The sequence below is a fragment of the Ricinus communis genome, chromosome 3, assembly GCF_019578655.1.
Source record: "Ricinus communis isolate WT05 ecotype wild-type chromosome 3, ASM1957865v1, whole genome shotgun sequence".
Classification (NCBI taxonomy): Eukaryota; Viridiplantae; Streptophyta; class Magnoliopsida; order Malpighiales; family Euphorbiaceae; genus Ricinus; species Ricinus communis.
The window spans coordinates 20,189,188-20,214,248 of NC_063258.1; the positions used below are offsets into that span (position 1 = coordinate 20,189,188).

General features: G+C 38.2%; 1 non-coding gene across 1 annotated transcript; it reads left to right on the forward strand.

Annotated features, from left to right (window-relative positions):
* The first annotated feature begins 24,741 nt into the window (after positions 1-24,741).
* Positions 24,742-24,848, forward strand: LOC112536248. Its single transcript, XR_003080293.1, has one exon. It is a non-coding gene; the product is annotated as a small nucleolar RNA R71 (small nucleolar RNA).
* The last annotated feature ends 213 nt before the right edge of the window (positions 24,849-25,061 follow it).

Genomic DNA, 25,061 nt, shown 5'->3' on the forward strand with positions numbered 1-25,061 from the left:
AATCAGCTCAAAATTAGCATACTCAAGTGCATAAAAACACAATGTCCTAACATCTCCTAAAAATACACAACACCTAGCCATAGCAATTAACAATCCATATAAGAGATTAGGGTTTACCCATAAGCACCCCACACTTAAAGAACACACTGTCCTCAGTGTAAAATGTTATGGATACCCCGCATGGAATGCTCAACTAAGAGAACAAAAGCAATACAATCTAAGTGCATGACATGTATGAAAAATAAAGTAAATAAATACAGGAAAAATAAAAAGATCTAGGGGATCGCCTGATCATCCATCGAGGCCGATGTCAGGAAATTCAAAGGCCTCCTCAGTGAATCCGAAAATAATAAAATAAAGAAATAAAATCAAAACTGAAAATATGAAAACTAAAACTAATAAAATGTTTCAAAACAAAAGGTTAAAAAAAATTAGAAATTAAAGATAAAAATTGGGGTGCCTCCCAAAAGTGCTTCTTTTTATGTAATGAGTCTTCTTACCGGACTCATGGTGAAAGGCAAATGGGCGTGATCGACGACCATCCATCCTTCTTCCAAGCAAATGGCTTCAAGTATCCGCTTAGAGGGATAATCGTCAATGTCCTCTTCCGACTATCAAGCAAGTCGCCACTATGATGGGCAAGACTCGCTCTCGTATAATTGCATGTAGTCATGATGCTCTAGGGCTCTTCCAATTTGAAAGTCAAGTTTCACCAATTGGAAGGATTGACGGTTGGGCAATTTCTTCAGAACGTCAATGGTTTCCTCTAGTCCTTGTCTTGGTTCACTTGCTAGAAGAAACTCGAGCTCCTCCAAGACTTCTTCATTGGATAACTCATGCTCATCTTCCATCATCGAACGGACTTGTGGAAAATCCACCAAAAATTCCTCTAACCGCAACTCAAAGATCATCAACCAGACATTCCAGTTTGGTAGTCTTTCGGAGGGATTATGTTTGCCTCTTCCTTTCTAGTTCCATCTCCATGTTCAAGAAATCGTCCGCACATAAGCATTATCGTCAAACATAATAGATAAACCAGAAAAATTCTCACCGAACGCATAAAGTGACGGCTACCAAATGTTCCTCGGATTCAGAGCGTTGATAGAGTTCTCGATGGCTCTTCAGTAGTAACTTGAAGATTAAGCCTACTTGATGCTCTATGTTATTAATCGAGGCTTGTTGATCTTCAAGTATCCTCTCCGCTTGTTGGAATCTATCATCAAGACTTGTAATGAACCTCATCATCGGCCTCCTCCGACACTAACTCTTCATCTTGAGTTGAAGGTGCAAGAGTAGGCCGATGTGGTTGCCGAGATTCCGGTGGTTCCGGGCCATCTAAGCTCCATCCATAGGGTGAATGAGTACTCCACTCTTGATTATAGGTGCTTCCATACGAGTGACTTGGCCAATTGCCCGTATAATTCACCTGTTCACATTTATAAGAATAAGGAGTAAAATCAGTGCACAATGGACAATCATTACTCAAATGTAAACCACAACAAAATTCATAAAAGACTTGAGATGAAAGGATAGGAGAAGAGAGTTGATCGGCAAAAACGATTCCACTCGAGCATCTAAAGATGCACGGGCATCCCAATTTTTAGCACTCTCTTGGTTCCTATTCTCATTTTCCAATGCGTCATACAAAGATTTTGAGTTTAGCATTGAACCTCCTTATCATTCACTATCTGAATCATAAACTTAAGCTAAATAAATATGTACAAATAAAATAAAATAAATAAACAAATAAAAATAAAAATCATAAAATAATAAGAAAGAAAAAAAATGGCTAAATTAACAAATAGCAAATTTCACTCTAGTTTTCAAACAATTCCCCGGCAACGGCGCCAAAAACTTGATGTGTGCTACTCGTGTTAGCTACAATCTAAGGCAGTGTACCTATCGATGCAGTCTAGCACTAATGGCGAGTATCAAGGTCGTATTCCTCGGGAAAGCGAAAGCCCAGAGTTACTTCTTTGTTCTTTGTTATATTAACCTAAAATGGATGATGAATAAATTCTAAACTAAATATTAACTACGAGCTAAGTTCTAAGGGAGATGCAGGAGTAATTGATAAGTGAAATAATCAAGACAAGAAGACAAACCCAAAGGGAATCTAAACTAGTTGGCATCCGAACAAAAGATAAAGGATCAGTGAGTCTAATTATGCTACCCGTGGACGAATTCTTAACCGAATTCGGTTTCTCTCTCGAGATAACCGAATTCCTAAACCTAATAACCTAAAGTTGGAATCTCTTCCTAACGATTGATTCTTAAATTAGCATTAAGCTTTAATCCGCCTCTATTAAGCTTTGTTAATTCTTAATCCGGCTAGTTAATTATCCTTATCTCTAAGCGATTATTAACCGATTTCTTGTTATTCAAAGTTCCAATTGCCAAACGGATTTCTCAATCTCATAAAGCAATCTAAACATCACAATTCACAACGTCTCATGAATAATGCATAATCTTATTCATACTGAAAACAAGAAGAATACAAAACCAACTCAAACAATCCAACAATATAATATCAAGCCAACATAGTAAAGAAATCCCAATGGATTAAATCAGTCTAGCTAAACATGTTCATGTTTAAAACAATCTAGGAAATCAATTACAATGAAAGAATAATGAAAATAAAACATGTACACCCTTTTCTCTCGAATTGGATGAACGGCTCCAAATCTCAGATCTACACTTTGATTAATCTCCCAAACTGCCTCTTGAATTGCTCCACCATCGTTTTGCACCGAATCTTACGATTCGGGATTCTTACTCACTGCAACTCTCTCGCACTCGATTGTGCGAAACCGAACCGACCACTAGGGCTCTATGTCACTTCTTTTTTTCCCCTCTTACTTAAGAAAAACTCATTTTTTCTTATATATTTAACTCAAGACTACCGTGTTCAAGGCCGTACGAAACCGTGGATCTCACCAAGTAGGGTTTCACCACGGCCGTGTTCCTCCCAGTGTTGGCCACCACGGCCGTGGTTTTCTACCGTGTTGGCCACCACGGGCCATGTCAAGGCCGTGGTGGCTACTAAACCGTGCCCAAAGTGCCAATTTCAAGAATCAAAGTTAATGGTTGAGCACGGCCGAGTCCAGCCGTGCTCAATGTATGCATTGCGAGCTCTTGTCCGATCTTGATGAATTCTCGTCCGTTTCCGCACGTATTGATCTATAATTGCTTAAACAACGATGATGGTCCTATAAATGTTCCTGAAATGCAAAAGAACATAAAACACGGGTGATCTGGGAATAAAAGCACAATAATTGCTAAGAACAAACGCAATAATATGCAAGCAAATATGTGTAAAACTATGCTCATCAGAAATACCTGCACATGACTAACCCAAGAACTATCGAATATAGGGTAAATCAAACCTGCATTAAAAATTACCTCCTTTTTAACCACTTCCTTCATGTTCGGGTTCAGTCTGCACTGTGGTTGCACCACTAGCCTGCAGCTATCCTCCATAAGGATCTTGTGTAAGCAATAGCTAGGACTAATCCTAGGAATGTCAGCAATTTTCTAAGCAAACGCTTTTTGGTACTTCTTAAGATAGGCCAAAGTCATCTCCCTCTCTTCGGGTGTCAAGTCTGCACCAACTTCTTTCCACCATGTGAATTTCGGGCTGCTAGGATGAAAGGCAACATGTTATCCTCATCCAAATATGCATAATTGAGGTGCTTTAGGAGCTCTTTCAACTCAAGGACTGGTGGTTCCTAAAGTGACGGCCTCAATTTCTACACACCTACCCTGTCAATCTTAATAAACTCATCAGTATTCTTGCTTGGTTCATTAGCTAACAAAAATGCAAGCTGCTCCAACAAACTCTCATTGGATAGCTCATGCTCATCCTCTGTCAGCAAGGCAACTTGTAAGGGATCATTAAGCAATATTTCATGCAACTGTGAATCAATAACATCATCAAGTAAATCAACAGAAAATATAGTATCATCATGATCTAAAGATTGTCTCATAGAATTATTCAAATCAAAAGTGATAGTTTCATCTCCTACCTAAGTTTAAGCTTCCCATCACAAATATCTATAATAGCCTGAAACATTGCAAGGAAAGGTCGACCTAAAATTAAAGGTACGTTACTCTCACCATCAATGTCCATGATCATAAAGTCAACAGGAAATATAAATTTGTCAACCTTAACAAGTACATCCTCCACAATACCCCTAGGATACTTAACAGTCCTATCAACAAATTGTATGCTTATCCTAGTGGGTTTCGTCTCACCAACCCTAACTTGGTAAACAAACTATACGACGTTAAATTAATCCTAGCTCCTAAGTCAGCTAAAGCATTGCTAATTATCAAATTACCAATCACACAAGGGACAGTAAAACTCCTTGGATCACGCTTCTTCTCTAGCAATTTGTTTTGAGGTATAGCAAAACACTCCTCATTTAAGGTCACGATCACCAAGTCGTCTAACTTGCTATTGTTGCTAAGGATTTCCTTTAAGAACTTCGCATACCTAACCATCTGCAAAATAGCTTCAACAAAAGGTAAGTTAATTCGTAGTTGTTTAAACAAGTCAAGAAAATTAACAAACTACTGATCGACTTTCTCCTGCTTCGACCTGGGAGGATATGGAATCGAGAGCTGGTATTCCCTCAAAGGACTCTTCTTCCTGCCCTCTATCTTCTCTGGCTCCATCACCTTACTATCTCCATCTTTTCTACCCGAATCTTCCTGCACAACATCATTCATCATTAGAAATAGGAATAGAATTAGATAGTTGCTTACCTGATCGTAAAGTGATAGCCTTCATGTGCTCTCTCGGGTTGGACTCTGTATTACTGGGCAAAGTCCCTGGCTGCCTCTCAGTCATCATCTTAGAAATCAGGCTTATCTGACTCTCCAAATTCTGAATGGAGGCCTGTTGATTTCTAAGAGCTGCGTCCGTTTGCTGGAATCTAGTCTCTAAATCGGACACAAACTTCATCATCAGCTCCTCTAATTTAGGCTTTTTCTCTTGACTCTGAGGAAACTGAGGTGGGAGAACAAATTGTTGCGACTGTTGATGTGGAAGGTAACTTGAATGTTTAATTAGTGAAAAGTGTAGGAAATTGCATGTGAAAAAGTGCCTGAAATGAATTCTGAGTTTTAGCACAGTCTTTGAGGTTCAACACGCCCACCCGTGCTGGTCAACATGGACGTGTTGTGGGCAAACAAACTATGTTGAGAGAAACATGTAATTTCAGCTCGTCTTCTGAGAGTAACACAGTTTATGGACATAAATGTATCAGACAACACACCCGTCTTGAGGACACAAAAACTGTTTTGAGCTGAAATGGGAATTCAGCACGTCTTCCGAGAGTAACATGTGCTATAGGCACGACCGTGTAAGATAACATACCCATGTTTAGGACACACAACTGTGTTCAATAACTTTGTTTAATACTCCTGTTCTCTAATTTAGTTAATTATTTCTAAAAATTTTGATATTGTTTCTTATTTTCATTAATCTCTTTGTTAATTTTCGTATTTTATAAATTCTTCACTTTGTTGCATTTTATTTATTATTTCGTTCAATTTCTTATTTTTATTTTAATGTTGATTTGATGTTATTATTTATTTTTCTTTATTAGTTACTATTGTTTATATTTTTTATTTCTTTTATTCTGCATTTGAATTACCTGATTATCGCTATTTTGATATTTGAACTTGCTGAATTGTGAGCTAGTTTGGTGAATTAGCCTTTATGCTACTGAATTGGAAATTAACTAATGCAAGTGTGCTGAAAATATGTTAAATTGCTGTCATATTACTATTAAACTGTTGCTATTATTGGAATAATTGTCTCTTTAGTGCAAAAATTACTGTTTTGGCAAGAGTTTTAATCAATTTTCATGCAGGAACTATGGCTGAGCAGCATGAGAGACCTCGGAAGGTGGGTGTCTCCAAGAGAAGGCGTTCAAACTCGATTGACCCACCTACATCTACACCTGCACCACCTACACCTGCACCTTGAGCACTGGCCCCTAGAGCTCCAGCTCCACCTCTAGCTCCCGCACAATATAGACTTTTTACAATTTTAGAGCCCCACTCACGAGGCTCATTACTAGCAGCTGCGGTACAGGCAGTTAGGCTGTGAGAGATGCATCGACTAGCAGGCATTGGAAACAATTGGCCTAGCTACTGAAAGAGTTACTTCAGACTCCAGCTTTTGAGGCCTTCTTCGGCATTGTGGAGGCCACTTACAGGGAGCTCACACTTGAGTTCGCCTATACTTTCTTCCTTCAGACACAGATCAGGGACCGGTTGTAGCCAAAAGCCATTTCATTTTGGTTAGGGGGGCAGACTTGCATGATGAGTATTCCACAGTTTAGTGTTGCACTTGGCCTCTATGACCAGACGACCATAGAGTTAGATGATTTCAGAGGTTCCTTATACAATATGGGAGTTTCTTTCGACAAGGCCTAAGAGACCATCTCATAGGGGGACGAGCCTTACTACCTGAGCAATTACGAGGCGTCGAGCCTTTCTGGTAGCCTGCGCTATCTTTGCTGCTTGCTCGTATATACATTGACAAGGCGAGGGGATAGTTTTTGGAGTGGTCACCTAGCCTGACGTATTCTATTTATAGGCCCTGCATCAGAGGAGGAGGTTGAACATGAGGTATGGATTAGTCCAGTAGTGCAAGACTGTTACTGGGGACCCGAAGAAGACTTGAATCTATTTCGGACCTTGTGTGACTAGAATTGCTAGGAGGATGGAGCTAGTAGACAGAGCTCTACTGGATGAGTTGACACTTGTGGGCGAGATGACCCCTGCTGGTCTCTCTACTATGTAGCATATGAGGATGATCACCCAAAGGACAAGGCCCTTAGGGCCAAAGTACAAATTTATTCGATCGATAGCCCGGGCAGCTCGGGAGGAGCAGGGGGAGCACCCTAGACCTGCAAATATTCCTGGCTTCTCCCAACCTTCATCCTCATCAGCCCCTCGGCCATCTACTGTGCAAATCAATGAGTTGATTGCGAGATTTGATCGAATCATCGACATACAGCAATAGCACACAGATAGGTTTGACAAGTTTGAGCAGGAGGTTAGAGCACAGTTCCAGCATTTTGATGCAATGCAGAGGTAGATTCTCGATGTGCTACATAGGCAGTTGGCCTAGGGAGATAGGATAGAGGCAGCCTTGCAGTAGAATTGGATGGACGATTTTGACTTCGCTAATTTTAGCGAATATTTTCCACCACCACCAGCCCCACCTCCTCCACCACCACTAGTCGTATAGGATGAGTTAGGCAGTATCTCATTTCCTTTTTTGTGTACTTAATTTGTTGCTTCACAACTCTTTTATACAGTGCGGATAGTCTGTCCTTCAAGTGTGGGGTGCGTAAGCTGTTGTTTTGGCTTTTCTTTTTCTTATATTTTCTTATTGTTATATAATGTATTATTTATGATGTATATCTTTAGAATACTTAGGATGTTCATTAGCTTTTTGTTTATCTTTGAAAGATTGATAGTTATGATTTTGAGCATGAGAATTTTTCCTTCTTATTTATTGCTTTTGGAATATTATTGAGCAATTTTTGGTTTATCATAGTGGCTGGGTTAAATCAGTGTTACTTGACCATTTTTTAAGTCAGTTAAATTGAATTTGATTAATTGGTGCATTTTGTGTAGGAATTGATTAAATGATGATTTCATTGATGGTATTTAGACACCTTATGCAAATGTACACACTTAAATTGTGAGTTTTGAACCTAATTGAGCATACATCATAAATGCTCCTTTTTTCCTTGTTTAAGTGTGCATTGTACTCTTCTTATTTCTAGAACTTGCTCGGTAATGCTTTTTGAGGTCACATGAATAATCAAATGTTGTGAAATTATAAGGACACTTAGGATTTATCTTTGTAGCCAAAAGGCAACCTGTAAATATTTTCCATTAGTTAGCCAAGTTTGAGCCTATTCACTTTCTTCATTTTTATCAATTTTGTTTTATCATCACACTTTGTTAAGCCTTTCATCGATTGATCCCTATCCTATTTCTGGAATTTTTGGAATGTGTTCATCGAGTTGTTGGATAAAATGTAAGATTTACGAGTACTTTGAATTCACTAAGTCCCTCAAAAACTTAGTTTAGATGCTTCCTTTAGTCCAAAATAAAAATATATTGCTTAAAAAAATAGTACTTTATTGAATATTCATTCATTCTTCACCTTTTGAGCATCTTGTTTTAGAGATTTTAGAACTATAGTGAATTTAATTACCTTTGTTTGGCATTTAGTCCTTTTTGAGCTGACATTGGGGGGAAGGCATTGCAAAAAGTCTAGAAATTATTTACACCTCACTCCTAAATTTCCATACCTATACCTAAGCCCCACTTCAACCCTTTTGAAGACCCTTGATTGTGATGTTTGATTGTTTGTAGTACCGGAGATGAGATTTATGAGCAAGCCTATGGCAAGTAGGTTGAACATAATTTCGTTGAGGGATTGATGACTACCTTTTAAATACCGAGTGCATAGAGTGATCCCTTGTGAGGCATATGCTTTCTTGGATATTTGATGTTGAATATACTATTTAATTTCTTCATACACTAATATGATAATTACTCTTGTTTAGATTGCTAGTTTAGTTTTTGGTTGAGCTTCAATTTGGGAGAGATTGAATATTGCATAATTGTAATCAAATGCATGAATTTTAAAGGGGGTTGATTGCAAACTTATGATCTAAACTGTTGATTGCTTGAGGAGAAGCAAAAGTGTGGGGTGATTTGTTATCCTTGATAGTACACATGTTTGCATGCTTGATTTTGAGTTGTTTTTAGAGCAATTTATGTGTTTTTGTATTAGAATCATCCTGTTTTAGTTTCCTTTGTGTCTTAGGTGCATCATCAAAGTTAGAGAGAAATCGGACCAGAATCGGGAAGAAACGGATGAATCGGGCGCGTTAGACTGTTCAATACGCTTATGCTGAGGAGCACGGTCAGGGTCAGAGGGCGTGCCGTAATGCCTTCCCTATGGCGATTTGAAATAATTTGCAACACGATTTCTGAGAGTGACGCGGCCTAAGAGCATGTCCATGTTGAGGAGCACAACCCAAATCCAAGCCGTGCTGAAGAAGGCCAAATGTACACTTTTAGATCAATACGGCACGAGGTTAGCACGGCCCAAATCCAGGCCGTTTTGACTAGCACGACCCAAATCCAGGCTGTATTGGATCCCGAAGGCTAAGTTAAAACAAAAGGAAAAGAAAGAGAAAAAGGAAAAAAGAGGAGAAGAAGATAAATTTGGACTATTCAAGACAGACCTTGAGAGCTAACTTCTAGACGATCAAGAAAAGAAAAATGGAAATGAATTCCACTTCAACATCTTAAAGATAGCCGCTCTTGAGGAGTGGATTGAAGATTCAAGGGAAGAAGAAAGAGATCTTGAGCTGTATAATGTGGATACAGAGTTATTCAAGAGGGGTTAGCATTTCACCATTTGAGAAAAGGGTGTTCATGTTCTTTTCAATTCTTGTCTACTTTATATTCAATTCTTGTTTTAGTTTAATCATGAACATGTGTAACTAATTCTATCAAACCCATTTGGGGCTGATCTTAGCCATGCTAGGCTTGTTTTGTGCTTAAATGATTGGATTATTAATTTAAGATTGTAGTTTTCATTCAAGCATAATAAAAAATTCATTGTTCTTCTTCATTGTTGAATCAATTTGAGAACTCCTTTGTAATTGAAAAATTCAATTGAGTTTGGATAACTGCTTATGTGATTAGGGGATTTGCATCTTACAGATAAGTGTAATAGCTTACTAGAATAAGGACTAGACATTCTTATTAGCGGTAATTTAGAAATTAATGCTATTCTAAAATCGATTGTTAGAAAGAGATTCCAACTTTAGATCTCTAGGGTTAGGAATTGGTTAACTCGAGAGAGAAGCCAATTTATTCAAGAAATTATCCACAGATTGTAATTCTTAATAAATCAATTCATAATTTATTATTTGTAAGCCAGCTAGCTAAAGTGATCCCCAATTGGGTTAACTCATCTTATTATCCTTTTTCAACTTTCATTCTCTTTATTAAAATTTTGCTTTCAATTGCATTCTTAATAATTTTTAGTTAATAATCTTCACAACTTTTTGATTGGTTAGATAATAGGAATAGCACAGTAGCAGTAGTTTCTCAGTTCCCATAGGATAGGATATTGATACTTGCCATAGCTAGATTACATTCGATAGGTGCACTTGTATGTAGTTTGCTAGTCGTGTTAGTGAACCATCACGAATCAAGGCTGCTCCTTAAATATTTTAGATCCTTTGAAAATTCATCATTCAAATCTTAATGCAATTGTCTTTCCGACTTCTTTGGCTTAGGTTTAGGATTATAAAGATTTTGACTGACACTTTTCATAATGATTATCTTTCTTTTGTCCCCATAATCTATCATAAGATTGATAAAGAAGATCTCAATGTCCTCTAGCAAACTCTTCTTGACAAAACATCTCATACAAAACTCACGTGTTTAGCATTGAAACTCTACTGTTCTTGTAAAGACTAAATCAATTAATTCTCAAACAATCAAAGTTATAACTATTCAATAACCAACAATTAAAATTTAAAACACACACAAGAACACAAAAACATGAAACTAAACTAGACTTAATGAACAAGATTAAGCCTATACATAATGAAAGACACAAGAACAAAGGTAAAAGAAGGCTAACTAAGCTTAATAAGTGAAGAAAACAAAATGCAGAAATTTTTTTTATATTTGATTTTTTTGTTGGCTCTTTTTCCTCTTCTTTCCTTTTTTCTGAATATACTTGATTAAAGAATTTGGAACAAGTAAAGATGTGATTAGAACAATTAATCACAAATAATCATAAAACAGATTTAAATAAGATCATAAGAATGAAACTGATTTTCTTTTTAACTTGAACGAAGTATGGATAAAGAAGAATGAAAAAAACAAAGAATATGCAACCTGATTTAGAAGCCAAAGATCTATGTAGAACTAGATCATTGGAAACCTTAGACCCTAACCTATATCAAAGGATTAAGCCCGTATGCAAGTTTGATTTTATTGCCCAAGATCTACTAGAACTAGATCATTAGAAACCTTAGACGCTGCAACTATATTAAACTATCAAACCTAAGGTATTAGAGGTAGAAGATGCCATAATTTAGTATAGTTTCTAAATTGATAACTCGGATTTGAACGCCACAAATAATGAATCGCTTGATAAGTTTGAATTAGCTCTAAACAAGAACTACAAATAGAGTATAAACTTATAAAATATATTAATCATCAATCAATGAACTTGAAAATTCATACTAGGCTTTTATAGCTTTTAGAAAATCCTAATTCTAAGCTATTAAGGAATTACAATTCGAATAGGATAGAGGTAGACATCCTAACTAAAAGAGATAACTAAAAACAAAGTCCTAATACTTCTAAAATATTATGTAATCGCCTATTAAGTGTAAGAATTAATAGTATGCATTTTATGCATACTAATTATCATATTTTCTTTGTTATTATCGAGTATTTATGCTTAATTATGGATCTTAAATGAAATTATTGATATTTATGTTATATGGAACATTTTGATGCAACATGAAGCTAAAATGATGATATTTGATGAGTTTTCATAAACATTGATGCTTTGGAGAGTTTTGGATAAAAGGGAGAAAAGATGGCAGAAGATCTCTTCAGTTAGAGCGTGCCCACGGGGTATTCTAGAAATCTGAATTTTGTGGAAAGAGGCCTAAAGTGATATTATTTGCCATGTGGCTTTTTAATTCATTTTTGGGAGTGTTTATTCACTAAAAACTCCTTATTGCTTAAGGTTAATTTACGAATGAATGATTCCTATTTTTAGACACAACTTCTACTATTTCTTATTGGGTAAGTTTTCCTATTTGGGGAAAACTTAGAAGATATATCAACACTTTTTAGGGTTAAGAGAGACAGGGGGTGGCAGACCGGTTTATTTTCCTTTCATCGATTATTTTAGCTTTCTTCTTTGCTTTATTTTCTCTATAACAATTATGTGTGGCTGAACTCTTTTCTTTCCAACTCAAGGTTAATTAAGGTTTGAATTCATATGGATTGTGAGATTTAATTGTTCTTCATTATTTTCTCAAATTTATTAATATTCATGTATCTTCTATGTCTATGAGAAATTCTATTTTTATTGATTGTGTAAAAAGGCCTATTACTCAATTATCAAGATAGTCTATGCCAAATTAGAATATTAAATCCGTAATTGTTTAATTATTCTAATGATTAGGGGTAGAATAATATACCCATGTTATGTGGATACATATGATCTAGTCTAAATGAATTCATCTTATATATTTGTTGGCTAGAATTGGGTTTCTCTAGATTGCATTGCTATTGGTAAATTAAATCTTATAAGCTTTTCTATAGTTGTTTATTTAATAAGAGAATTAATCAAATGGCTTCCACTGATTAACAAAAATTTAAGGAGAAATTAGGTTGTTAAAGCTTCCCAATAACTATAACCAATTTATTAATGGATTTGGGAATTATATTTGCATCAATGATCAATTCAATAGATTAAAACTGAGATTATACCTTGGGTTGGAGTTTTCTCATATTGATTTATCTTCTCAAATTTTATTATTGCTTCTAATTGATCTTTAGTTTAATTTGTTTTGATTCCACATCTAAAATCCCCCCTAATTTTATTTGAATTTTGTTAAAGAAATAAATCTTACCAATCTCTCTGGATTCGACCCTACTTGTCACTATTTACAAGTTATTTTTATTTGAAGAATAGGAATTTATTTTTATTGGATTCGACACCCATCAAATTTTGGCACCGTTGACGGGGATTGGTGTCACTTAATTAGATTTATTTCTTTTAGTCTCGTTCTTCTCATACATGAAAATTTGAATTTGATCCTGAGATTGAGACAACCGCAAAAAGAATAAGGAAGGAGACTAAAGGACGTCGTAAGAATTCAAAATTTTCTTCACCTTCTACACCTGTAGAATTGGAAACAGATTTTGACTTGGTTGGTTCTTCAAGTGATTCTGAATTAGAAGAAACCATGGAAAATCAAGGAAGACTCTAAGGGAATTGGCGGTACCAAATATAGACCAACAACCGCTTTGCATTCAATATCTCGATTTGGAGGTAGCCTTTGAGCTAAAATTAGGTTTGATACATTTATTACCTAGTTTTCGCGGTCTTGAGAATGAAGATCCTCATAAACACTTAAAAGAATTTCATGTGGTGTGTTCGAGCATGAGACCACAAAGGGTATCCGAAGAACAAATCAAAATGCATGTATTTCCATTTTCATTAGCCAATAGAGCTAAGGACTGGCTATTTTATTTGCCATCTGATGGGCTACTGATGCAACCTACACCTAAGGCAGTGAACCTATCGATGTGGCCTAGCATTAGTGAGTATCAAGATCGTATCCCTGGAGATCGGGTGAACCTAGAGTTACTACTGTTTGCTATGTTATCTAGTCTAAACAACTCAATGAAGCGTTATGCTATGATTGAATATGAACAAACAATTAATTAAATGTCAATTAATCTGAAAGGATAATGGAGCAACACAAGAAGAAAGCAAACCCAAAGGGGACCTAATTGCGATGGAATTACTAAAGGTGATTATCTTGATTACCAAATTGATTACCCATGCGTGAATCCTAAAATGAACCCCGATCCTCTTTCGAGCTCACCGAATTCCTAACTCTGGGAACTAAATGTTGGAATCTCTTCCAAACAATTAATCTCAGCACAGCATGAAGCCGATTAACCTTATCTCTAAGTGTTATTAACCAATTCTTGCTTAATCAAGTTCTGATTATTTAACAAATTTCTCAATATCCGCGCATTCCATTGTGTTGACCTCTTCCAAGCTGTGCCCAAGCCGGTGCTGAGCCACCACGGGCCGTGGTGGCTGTGGAAGCTGATGTGCATAGTTTTACACATATTATTGCATATGTTCTTAGCAATTATTGTGCTTTTATTCCCAGATCACCCGTGTTTTGTCTTCTTTTGCATTTCAGGAGCATTTATAGGACCATCATCGATGTTTAAGCAATTATAAATCAATACGTGCGGAAACGTACGAGAATTCATCAAGATCGGACAAAAGCCCGCATTGCACACATTGAGCACGGCCTAAGTTAAGGCCATGCTGACCATCACGGCCTAGACTCTGGCCGTGACCAACCATCGAAACTTGGTCTTCAAAATAATGGTTTGGGCACGGTTTTCGAGGCCACCATGGCCTCCACCTCGGGCCATGGTGGCCAGCACCGGTGGGGGCACGACCATGGTGAAAACCTACTTGATGAGATCCACAGTTTCAGCACAGCCTGGTCAGCACGGCCTTGACCACATCGTGCTGAAACAAAATATATAAGGAAAACAAATTTTTTAGGGTTAGAAGAAAAGAGGGGGAAGGAGTGACATAGAGCCCTGGCGGCTGGTTCGGTTTCTGCACAGTATTGAGTGCGAGAGAGAGTTGTAGGGAGGAAGAATCCCGGAATCGCAAGGTTCCGAGTGCAAAATAGTAGTGGAGCAATTCAAGAGGCAATTTAGGAGATTAATCAAAGTGTAGATCCAGATTTGGAGCTGTTCATCCAATTCGAGAGAAAAGGGTGTACATGTTTTATTTTTATTATTATTTCATTGTAATTGATTTCCTAGATTGTTTTAAACATGAACATGTTTAGCTAAAATGATTAAATCCATTGGGATTTCTTTACTATGTTGGCTTAATATTATATTGTTGGATTGTTTGAGTTAGTTTTGTATTCTTCTTGCTTTCAGTATTAATAAGATAGCATTATTCATGAGACATTGTGAATTGTGGTGTTTAGATTGCTTTGTGTGATTGAGAAGTCCATTTGGCAATTGGAATTTTGAATAGCAAGAACTAGTTAATAATCACTTAGAGATAAGGATAATTAACTAGCCGGATTAAGAATTAACAAAGCTTAATAGAGGTGGATTAAAGCTTAATGCTAATTTAAGAATCAATAGTTAGGAAGAGATTCCAACTTTAGGTTATTAGGTTTAGGAATTCGGTTATCTCGAGAGAGAAATCGAATTCAGTTAAGAATTCGTCCACGGGTAGCATAATTGGATTCATCAATCCTTTATCTTTTGTTTGATCACCAACTAGTTTAGGTTCCCTTTGGGTTTGCTTTCTTGTCTTGGTTATTTCATTTATCCATTCATTCCTGCATCTCCCTTAGAACTTAGCTTGTAGCTATTAGTTAGTTTAGAAATTATTCGTCATTCATCTTAGGTTAATATAACAAAGAACAAAGAAGTAACTTTGGGCTTTCACTTTCCTGAGGAATACGACCTTGATACTCGCCATTAGTGCTAAACTGCATCAATAGGTACACTGCCTTAGATTGTAGCTAACATAATTAGCCCATCAGAAGCCATGCCAAAATGGCACTTCTGAGGGTAGCTTCTTGACAATTCAGCACGGCCGGAGTTTAGGCTGTGCTCAACCTTTGTAATGCTAGTCCTTGCTCAATTTGATGGATTCTGGTCCGTAATTACGCGTATTTCCCTCGATAGCTGACAATGTCCTTCGATAACGACCTGAAACGTGAAAGGAACCAAAAGACAGGTTATTCTAGCATAAAACGAGATAATTATGCACAAGAATGTAAACAATTGGGCATGTAAATATGTGTAATATGATGCCTATCAAATCACCCCACACTTAAGCTTTTGCTTGTCCTCAAGCAATCAATAACTCAATACAGGCACAAGCAACAATCACCCTTCAAAATCCATGCTAAAGTTCACAACTCAACCCTATTCAATATATAAAAAATGAAACTCAAGTAACTAACAAGTTATACACCTTTAAGAAAGAACTATAATGATATCATCTCGAAACACAACTTACGTAACAAATCAACATTGAAGACTCAAACCATTGCCTCACAGGAATCTCTCAAATCACACATAGTGTTTACAGATAAATAAGAAAATTCCCTCAATGCAGCTGCACAAAACCTGTTTACCATAAGCTTGCTCATAAATCTCATCTTCGCTACCGAGAATAATTGGATACCAAAATCAAAGGGTCTTTTCAAAAGTTGTAATGAGGCTGAGGTAAAGGTACAAATATTTGGATAGAAGTGTAAAGTATACTGAAAAATTATACACTTAATTGAACTGAATGCTTACGGAACTGAGTGCTAAACAATAAAAGTTTTCACTGAGCCTTCTTTGAAGTAAAGGATGTTCATAAGAGTTAGATTCAAAAGAGCTAAAAGCTAAGAAGTAAGAATAATTTTCTTCTCTTTTTTTTTTTTTTTTTTATATATACTATGGATATATATTACAGCAGCTTATGTAGGGGCTGCTGTGGTTATTGACATAAATAATAAGAATGAATATCCAATTTGGAATGAAAGAAGCATTAAAGAATGATTGAAAAGATTAATTGAATTAAAGGCAATGTTAAGCACTATAATTCCAAAAACATAACACATAATTACTCAGTATACAGGGTGAAAGGAAAGGCAGATGTAAAGAATGGTGTATATATAGTGATTAGGTGTAAATTATGAAGAAAAGGTTACGGCTCAAACTGGCTGAGTAATGGGAATAGAGGGTAGGCTTTTGGCCAAATGTGGTGAAATCCTAAGTTGCCCGAATCATCTAATGGTATTCAAAAATTTATGTAATCGGAACAAGCATTACAAAGCAAGTTCTAGAGACGAAAGTAAGTACAACGCACACTCAAACAAGAAAATTCATGAGCATAATGTGCAATGGATGCTTAATTTTTTTAGTTCAAAGACTCACGTTTGAAGTGGCTAATATTTGCAATTGGTTCCTAGACTTATCAATTGAACCATCACATAAATTGAATACGAGGTTGACATAATCAGAGTTCACAGTCAAAGGTTGTAAATTCGCAAGGAACTCAAGTAACACAGGTTTAACCCGGCCAAATTGACATGTTGAATACAGTGAAATTGCTTTCAAGAACAAAATATAAAGAGGGACAATCGAGTACTAGTGTGTGAATTAAGTCATTAATTACAAAAGAATAAACTAAACTTGAATGTCATGCAAAACCTAGGTCCTAATATCCTAAGCATGGTCCATTATCATTGCTTTTAAATAATTAAGGGAGACCCACCCCACATTTGAGTATAACACTGTCCACAGTGTTAGAAAGATTAAAACTGGGTAAGCATATGACTCACACATCATAGTTGTTGAAGATCATGCTTAGTTTTCAAATTGGGAAAGCATAGTGTTCGACTAAAATAACTTAACATAAAAGGAAAAATGAAAGGAAATAACATAAAATTAAGCATGCAAAAAGAAAGAAAATAAAATAAAATAAAATAAAGGAAAGAAAATAAAAAGAAAAAGGAAAAAGAAAAGTAGCACAATTTTTTTCATTGCTAGGAGTCTGCTGATGGTATATCCTCACTGGTTGGATCTGCTGGAAGATGAGGAGCAGTGAAAGTCACTGAAGGAGGGGGCTGTGGTGGATTAGGGTCCGTGAAGCATCCTGCCAGATCGAACTCCATATCATCGATGAGCCACTGATTTTGTGCTCTAGCGTCCATCATCTTCTTCATTTCCTCCATTATGAAGTCTGTCTGGGTGGCCTGCCTCTCCAACCCGCTCATAAGCTACTGAAGCACGCTGTTCAAACCGCCAAACTGTGCCCTAGTCTCCTCTTGAAACTGCGCCAATTGAGCATAATGCTCCTGCTGTAGATCACAGACTCGATCTAGTCGGTCAGCCAAAGCACTAATCTGAGCACTCAGTGTCCCTGTAGAATAAGAGAATGAGGCTCCAGATGGAGGCATAAACACTCTAGCTGGGCTAGGAATCCTAACATACGGGATCCTAGCCGACGGATCTTAGGCTGCTCTAGGCGCTGCCTCCCTGACTATTGTGTCCACAAGCCTGTATTCTATACCATGTGGATGTCTAGTAGCAGTGATCATCTGCATGTTGATCATCTGTCTGATCCTTAGTGGTGTCATGTCACCAATATTTGAAAGCTCTGACAGACAATCGTCCAATATATCCAGTCTCGTAGCTAACCTAGTCATGTACGGGCCAAACAATAATGCATCTTCTTCTGGCGTCTACTATAAATGAACGGACTTGGCAAGCCAATGAATATCCCAAGTCTAGCTTCTTCTGATGTTGCATAGCCCAGAAGATGAAGACATCAATCTGTGTTACCGCTCTAAAACTATGTCCTCTACCTGTAATGGTGTAAGCTAATAGGGTATGGAGATAGTAGAGATGATTCGGAAGGCTAGACGCCTTAGACCTACTTGGGTAGTACGTTTCCAGCCTAAGTACCAATGAGTCTCACATGGTGTCGTAGGATATTGGGTTGATGTAGAGGCATCCCTGATACTCCTCCCCCGAGATCTCCTATTCAATCCATAATACCAAATGCATGCCGAATTATGGGACTGACATTAAGAACTCTCTTCCCCCAAGTCTGAAATAAAGCGCATTAGGTGATGCGGTTTGTAACTGTCTTCGGAAGAAGGTCTTTGAGGAACTCAATTGTAAGCTCACGGTAGGTTGGCTTAATGATGTCAAAGAATTGCGCATACGGTAGAGTCTCAAACAGAGTGTGCACATCCTAATCCAATCCCACTCTCTCCAAGGATATGAAGTCGATGCAATGATTCGCCATCACTTGCTTCCATCTCATGACTTGGAATCGACTTTCATTAACTGCATTAGGGAATGTCCATAGTGGATGACGACCAGGTGCAGGTGGGTTCACAACTAGTGCTCTTCGAGCTCAGAGTAGTTCTTTGTTGTGGTCTTGGGGCCGGTCTTTGGTCTTTGGTCTTTGGTTACAGTCTTTGTGAAGGAAGATGTTCCTTTGCCATGCAATCGCTTGTTGGTAGTGACGCGTATCGGTTGCTTTCTACGGGATTGATCGTGGTCCATCATATTACTTGATGCAATGAATCATCAGTTATTCGTACAAGAAATCAAGTTAATCAGAAATCCTACCGAAAATTAAACAGCATAACGGCTATAATTCGACTAATAAAAAACTTTAGACTTAACAAAATTCTAAAGCCTCAATCTCCTGCATAAACTAATTAACCGATAAATTCCAACCTACTTTTTCGTGCACCAACTAACGCAACTTTATTCTAACAATGATTCATAATAGAATGCCATAGACAAAGTTTATTTCTGCCAAACCCCACACTTATCATTTTCATAATCGACTTTACAGCAAACATAACAACTAATGTAAATTAATTCTAACTGAGGTCATATTGAAGCAGTGTAACAACGTAAAACTAACAAAACATACTAGCACGTCCTAAATAAAGTATATGCATAAAAAAAAAACCAAATTAAAAACAAATAAAAGTAAAAAGTGAAGAGACTTACTTGGAATTGCTGAGAAAGGTAAGAAGGATGAGAGAAATGAAAGAAAACAACACCTTGGAGCTTAGAAAAGGGGGTAGCAAATTTTTTTAAAGCCTCCCTTTTTATAGGCATGGGGATCAGCAAGGGAGAGGGCAAGGCCATGCTGCCCGTGGTGCCTTCAGAAGCCATGCTGAATTGGCTAAGTTTTCTTTATGCTTTAAGTGTTCTCTCACCATGGGCTTGACTCCGGCCGTGCTGATGAGCACGGTCTGGTGTTGTAGCTCGTGATGGCCATGGAAACCATAGTCAAAGTGTTGATTCTTAGCTTTCCTTCGCCATCTCAAGTCGCCGAACTCCCTACCTGCATTCGACATGTATACGTACACATTTAGGCTGTAGATCAAGTAAGTAAATCAAACGGGAAAGTCATACTTCATTGATTACCAAAAAATCGACATAAGTTATTCCAACACTAAGTTCATACAACTATGTTTAATATAAAAAGTAATTGTTCTAAAGATCAATAAGCATGCAACAAATGATAATATAAAAATGGACCGAGGAAAAGAGCATAAAACTAGAATCAGAATGCCTCCCAAGGGCGCTTCTTTTTTATTCTTGAGTCATTTAGCTGGACTCAATATGAACCATCATTATAGGTACAACATCCAGTTAACCTGCTGCTTAGTCTCCAATGAGTTTCCATGATACACCTTGAGCCTATGTCCATTGACTTTGAAATCACCCTTCTTAGCATGATGAAGCTCAACTGTGCCATATGGGAGAACCTGCTTAACCACGAACGGCCCCGACCATCGACTCTTGAGCTTCCCTAGGAACAACCGAAGACGTGAGTTATATAGAAATACTCTATCTACACTTTGAAACTCCTTGGGACCTTTTAGCCTTTAATCGTGCCACTTTTTTGTCTTCGCCTTGTAAATTGAGGAGTTTTCATACGCTTGTTGACGCCATTCCTCTAATTCACCTAGTTGCCACTGTCTATCCTTACCTGCAGAATCAACATCAAAATTGCAAGTTTTAAGGGCCCAAAGAGCCCCTGTGTTCTAATTCGACAGGTAAGTGACAAGATTTCCCATATAACAGCCTATAGGGCGTAAAAACTACAAATGTCCTAAAAGCAGTCCCAAACGCCCACAATGCATCATCCAACTTAAGAGACCAATCCTTCCTACTGGTACTAACAGTTCTTTCTAAAATACGCTTAATACCCCTATTAGTTACCTCAACCTGCCCACTAGTCTGGGGGTGATAGGGAGTAGAGAACCGTTGAATAACACCGTACCGCTTAAGTACCTTCTCTAATTGGGCATTGTAGAAATGTGTTCCTCTATCACTAATAAGCGCCCTAGGTGTGCCAAACCTAGCAAACAATCGCTTAAGGAACCTGCAAACAACCCTGGCATCATCAGTAGCCACAGCCTGAGCTTCAAGCTACTTAGAAAAGTACTTAACAGCAACCAAAATATACTTATTACCATATGAAGAGGGAAAGGGTCCCATGAAGTCGATGCCCCAAATATCAAAAATCTCAACAACTTCCATACTAGTTTGGGGCATCTCATCATGAGAAAAGATATTACTTGCACGCTGACAAGCATCACAAACCTGAATGAATTTTCGTGCGTCTTGAAAGAGCGTAGGCTAATAGAATCCTGCCTCTAGCACCTTCCTCGCTATATGATTAGCCGCTTGATGACTTTGAGTGGGTCCCTCATAGCAGTGCCTTAATATTTGGAGAGTCTCTTCACTATACACACAACAGTGAATCACCTGATCTGCACACACTCTAAACAGAAAGGGATCTTCCCAAATGTAGTATTTCAAATCAGCAAAGCATTTCTTCTTTTGCTAATAAGTCATACCCTTTAGTAGAACCCTAGCAACCAAATAGTTAGCATAATCTGAAAACCAGGGAGTATCAATGTATACTTGAGTGATATATAAATGCTCCTTTGGAAATCGATCGTCTATGGTCATCTCGTCAAGTGCATCCAAGTGAGGATTCTCCAATCTCGATAAATGGTCCGCTGCCAGATTCTCTGTGCCCTTCTTATCCTTGATCTCGACATCAAATTCCTGCAACAAAAGAATCCACCGAATCAATCTCGGTTTTGCATCATTTTTCAGGAATAAGTACCTCAATGCCAAGTGGTCCATGAATACAATGGTCTTGGAGAGAATGAGGTACGATCTAAACTTGTTGAAGGCATAAACAACAGCTAACAACTCCTTTTCTGTGGTGGTGTAGTGCTCCTGGGCTCCTGTCAAAGTCTTGCTAGCATAATAAATGGGTTGGAACTTCTTTTCAATCCTCTGTCCAAGCACAGCTCCAACTGCATAATCACTAGCATTGCACATCAACTCAAAAGGCAGCCCCCAATCAGGCGAAACCATGATCGGGGCTGCAGTCAGAAGTTTCTTAAGTAACTCAAAAGTAGCCAAGCATGCATCATTAAAAACAAAAGGTACATCCTTAACTAACAACTGAGTAAGAGGCCTAGCAATCTTAGAGAAATCTCTAATAAATCTCCTATAAAACCCTGTATGGCTTAGAAAACTCCTAATTGCCTTAACAGAAATAGGAGGAGGTAGCTTAGATATAACCTCTATCTTAGCTCTGTCCACCTCCATCCTAACCTGAGAGATCTTATGCCCTAACACAATCCCCTCTCTCACCATGAAATGGCATTTTTCCCAGTTCAATACCAAGTTAGCCTCAATAGACCTAGCTAAGATGCGCTCAAGATTTTCTAAACAAAGAGAGAAAGAATCACCACAAATAGAGAAGTCATCCATAAATACCTCCATAAACTCCTTAATCATGTCCTCGAAGATAGTCATCATGTACCGCTGAAATGTAGCCGGTGCATTGCACAGTCCGAATGGCATCCGTCTGTAAGCAAATGTCCCATAGGGGCAGGTGAAAGTAGTCGTCTCTTAGTCCTCAAGTGCAATAGGAATCTGGAAATAACCTGAAAAACCATCAAGAAAACAATAGAACATGTGACCTGCCAAACGCTCAATCATCTGATCAATGAAAGGAGGAAGGAAATGATCCTTCCGAGTCGCATCATTAAGCCTCCTGTAATCAATGCAAACTCGGAAGCCTGTTACCATTCGAGTTGGGATCAACTCATCCTTCTCATTCCTTACCACCTTCATGCCCCCTTTCTTGGGCACAACCTGCACAGGACTCACCCACGAACTGTCAGAAATGGGATAGATTAAACTTGCATCAAGAAGTTTAATTACCTCCTTCTTCACCACTTCTTTCATGTTCGGGTTGAGCCATCTCTGAAGCTGAACAACCGACCTGAAACTGTCCTCCAACAAGATCTCATGAGAGCAAAAACTTGGATTTATGCTTGGGATGTCAGCTATCTTGAAAGCAAAGGCCTTTTTGTACTTCCTTAGAACTTCCGAAAGCATGGCTTGTTCTTTCTGGAGTCAAATCAACTGTTATGATCATTAGTAAGTGCTTCTCTTCATCTAAGAAGGCATAAATCAAGTGGCTCGGTAACTCCTTCAATTCTAAGACTGATGGGTCCTTGAATGAAGTCTTTACCTTCTACACTCCAGACCTATCAAGAAAAAGATAAGAATCAGTTGACAAGCTCGGCTCAGAAGCCAATAAAATAGCGAGCTGCTCCAGCACTTGCTCGTTGGACAACTCCTCCTCATCCTCAGCTAATGCTACCTGCAAAGGGTCAGAACATAACATTTCCTGCAAATGGGACTCAACCACATCATCAATCACATCAACATAATACACAATATTATCATGGTCTAGTGACTGTCTCATAGAAGTGGCTAGGTCAAAGGTAATGGTCTCATCATCAACTCTAAGCTTAAGCTTCCCATCGCTTACATCGATAATAGCCATCAATGTAGCTAGGAAAGGCCTACCCAGGATAAGAGGCACAGTGCTCTCACCCTCCATATCCATCACCACAAAGTCCACAGGAAAGATAAATTTATCCATCTTCACAAGTACATCCTCAACAATACCTCTAGGAATCTTAACAGTCCTATCAGCTAACTGAATGCGCATCCTAGTAGGCTTGGGTTCATGCAATCCTCCTAACTTAGCAAACAAACTAGTGGGCATTAAATTAATACTAGCTCCTAAATCGGCCAATGCACCACTAATTGGCAAATTGCTAATCACACAAGGGACAGTAAAACTCCTTGGATCTCGTCGCTTGAGCGACAGCTTGATCTGGAGAATAGTTGAACACTCCTCATTAAGTACTACCTGACCAAGATCCTCCAACTTCCTCTTGTTGCTCAAAATCTCCTTTAAGAACTTGGCGTACTTCGGCATCTGCGAAATTGCCTCAACAAAAGGTAAGTTAATTTTCAGCTGCTTAAACAAGTCAAGAAACTTACTGTATTGCTTATCCTACCTCAACCTCGCAGGATATGGAACTAGGTGCTGATATCCCGCATAGGGCTCTTTTGCCTGTCTTCTTTCTTCCTCTCAATCTCCACCACCTCAAGCTCTAGTCCTTCCTTAGCTCGCTCGTCCTGCACAATCATATCATCCTTATCAGCTAAAGGCAAAGAACCAGACAATTGCTTACCTGATCGCAAGGTGATAGCCTTGCAATGCTCCCTCGGGTTTGACTCTGTAGTGCTGCAGAGTGATCCTGAGGGTCTCTCTAAAAGCATCTTAGAAATCTAGCCAATCTGAGTCTCCAAGTTCTGAATTGAGGCTTGCTGATTCCTAAGTGCACTATCAATCTGCTGGAATCTCGTCTCCGTAGACGTCACAAACTTCATCATAAACTCCTCTAAATTTGACTTCTTTTCTGGTGGAGGAGGAGCTTGTGCAGGCCCAGCTAGATGTTGCTGTGGCTGGTGATGAAATCTCTGAAAACCTAGTGGACTTGGGCATTATTATTCCTCCAACTAAAGTAGGGATGATTGCGCCACCCAGGGTTGTATATGTTGTTGTAAGGGTTGTTTTGTTGCCTTGGGGCATTCCCCATATAATTAACATTTTCAACATCAGAAGACACAACAGAAACAGATGGAAAAGTAGAAGAAGATGAAGCAAACATACCTCTCGTAGTACAGTTTGCACCGTAGTGCGGGCCACCATAAAACTCACAGCCAATGTTCGCTACATGAACTGGCATCTGGAGTTGGTCAATCTTCTTGGCTAGAAGCTCCACCTGAGCTGCCAAGGCTGTTGTAGAATCCACTTGGTTGACCACTCCCTATCTTCCTGTTTAGCGCCCACTTGCTGCAGCATCCACCATCTGCCTCGTCGTAAGGTTCAACCCGATGTCGAAGGTTTGAAATTGCATCCACACTGGCAATCCGTGATGTGGGCAACATCTCAAAAGATTCTTAAAGCTCTCCCATGCATCGTACATGCTTTTATCATCAAATTGCACAAAAGGAGATATGTCATTTCTAAGTCTAGCAGTTTTAGCTGGAGGAAAATACTTATAGAGAAATTTTTAGGCCAACGCCTTCCAGGTAGTAATTATCTACTGTGGAAGTGATCGCAACCATCTCTTTGCTTTTTCCCTTAAGGAAAATGGAAACAATCTCTGCCGAATGGCGTCATCAGTTGTTCCATTTATCTTAAATGTGTCACAAATCTCTAAAAAGTTGGATATATGTGCATTGGG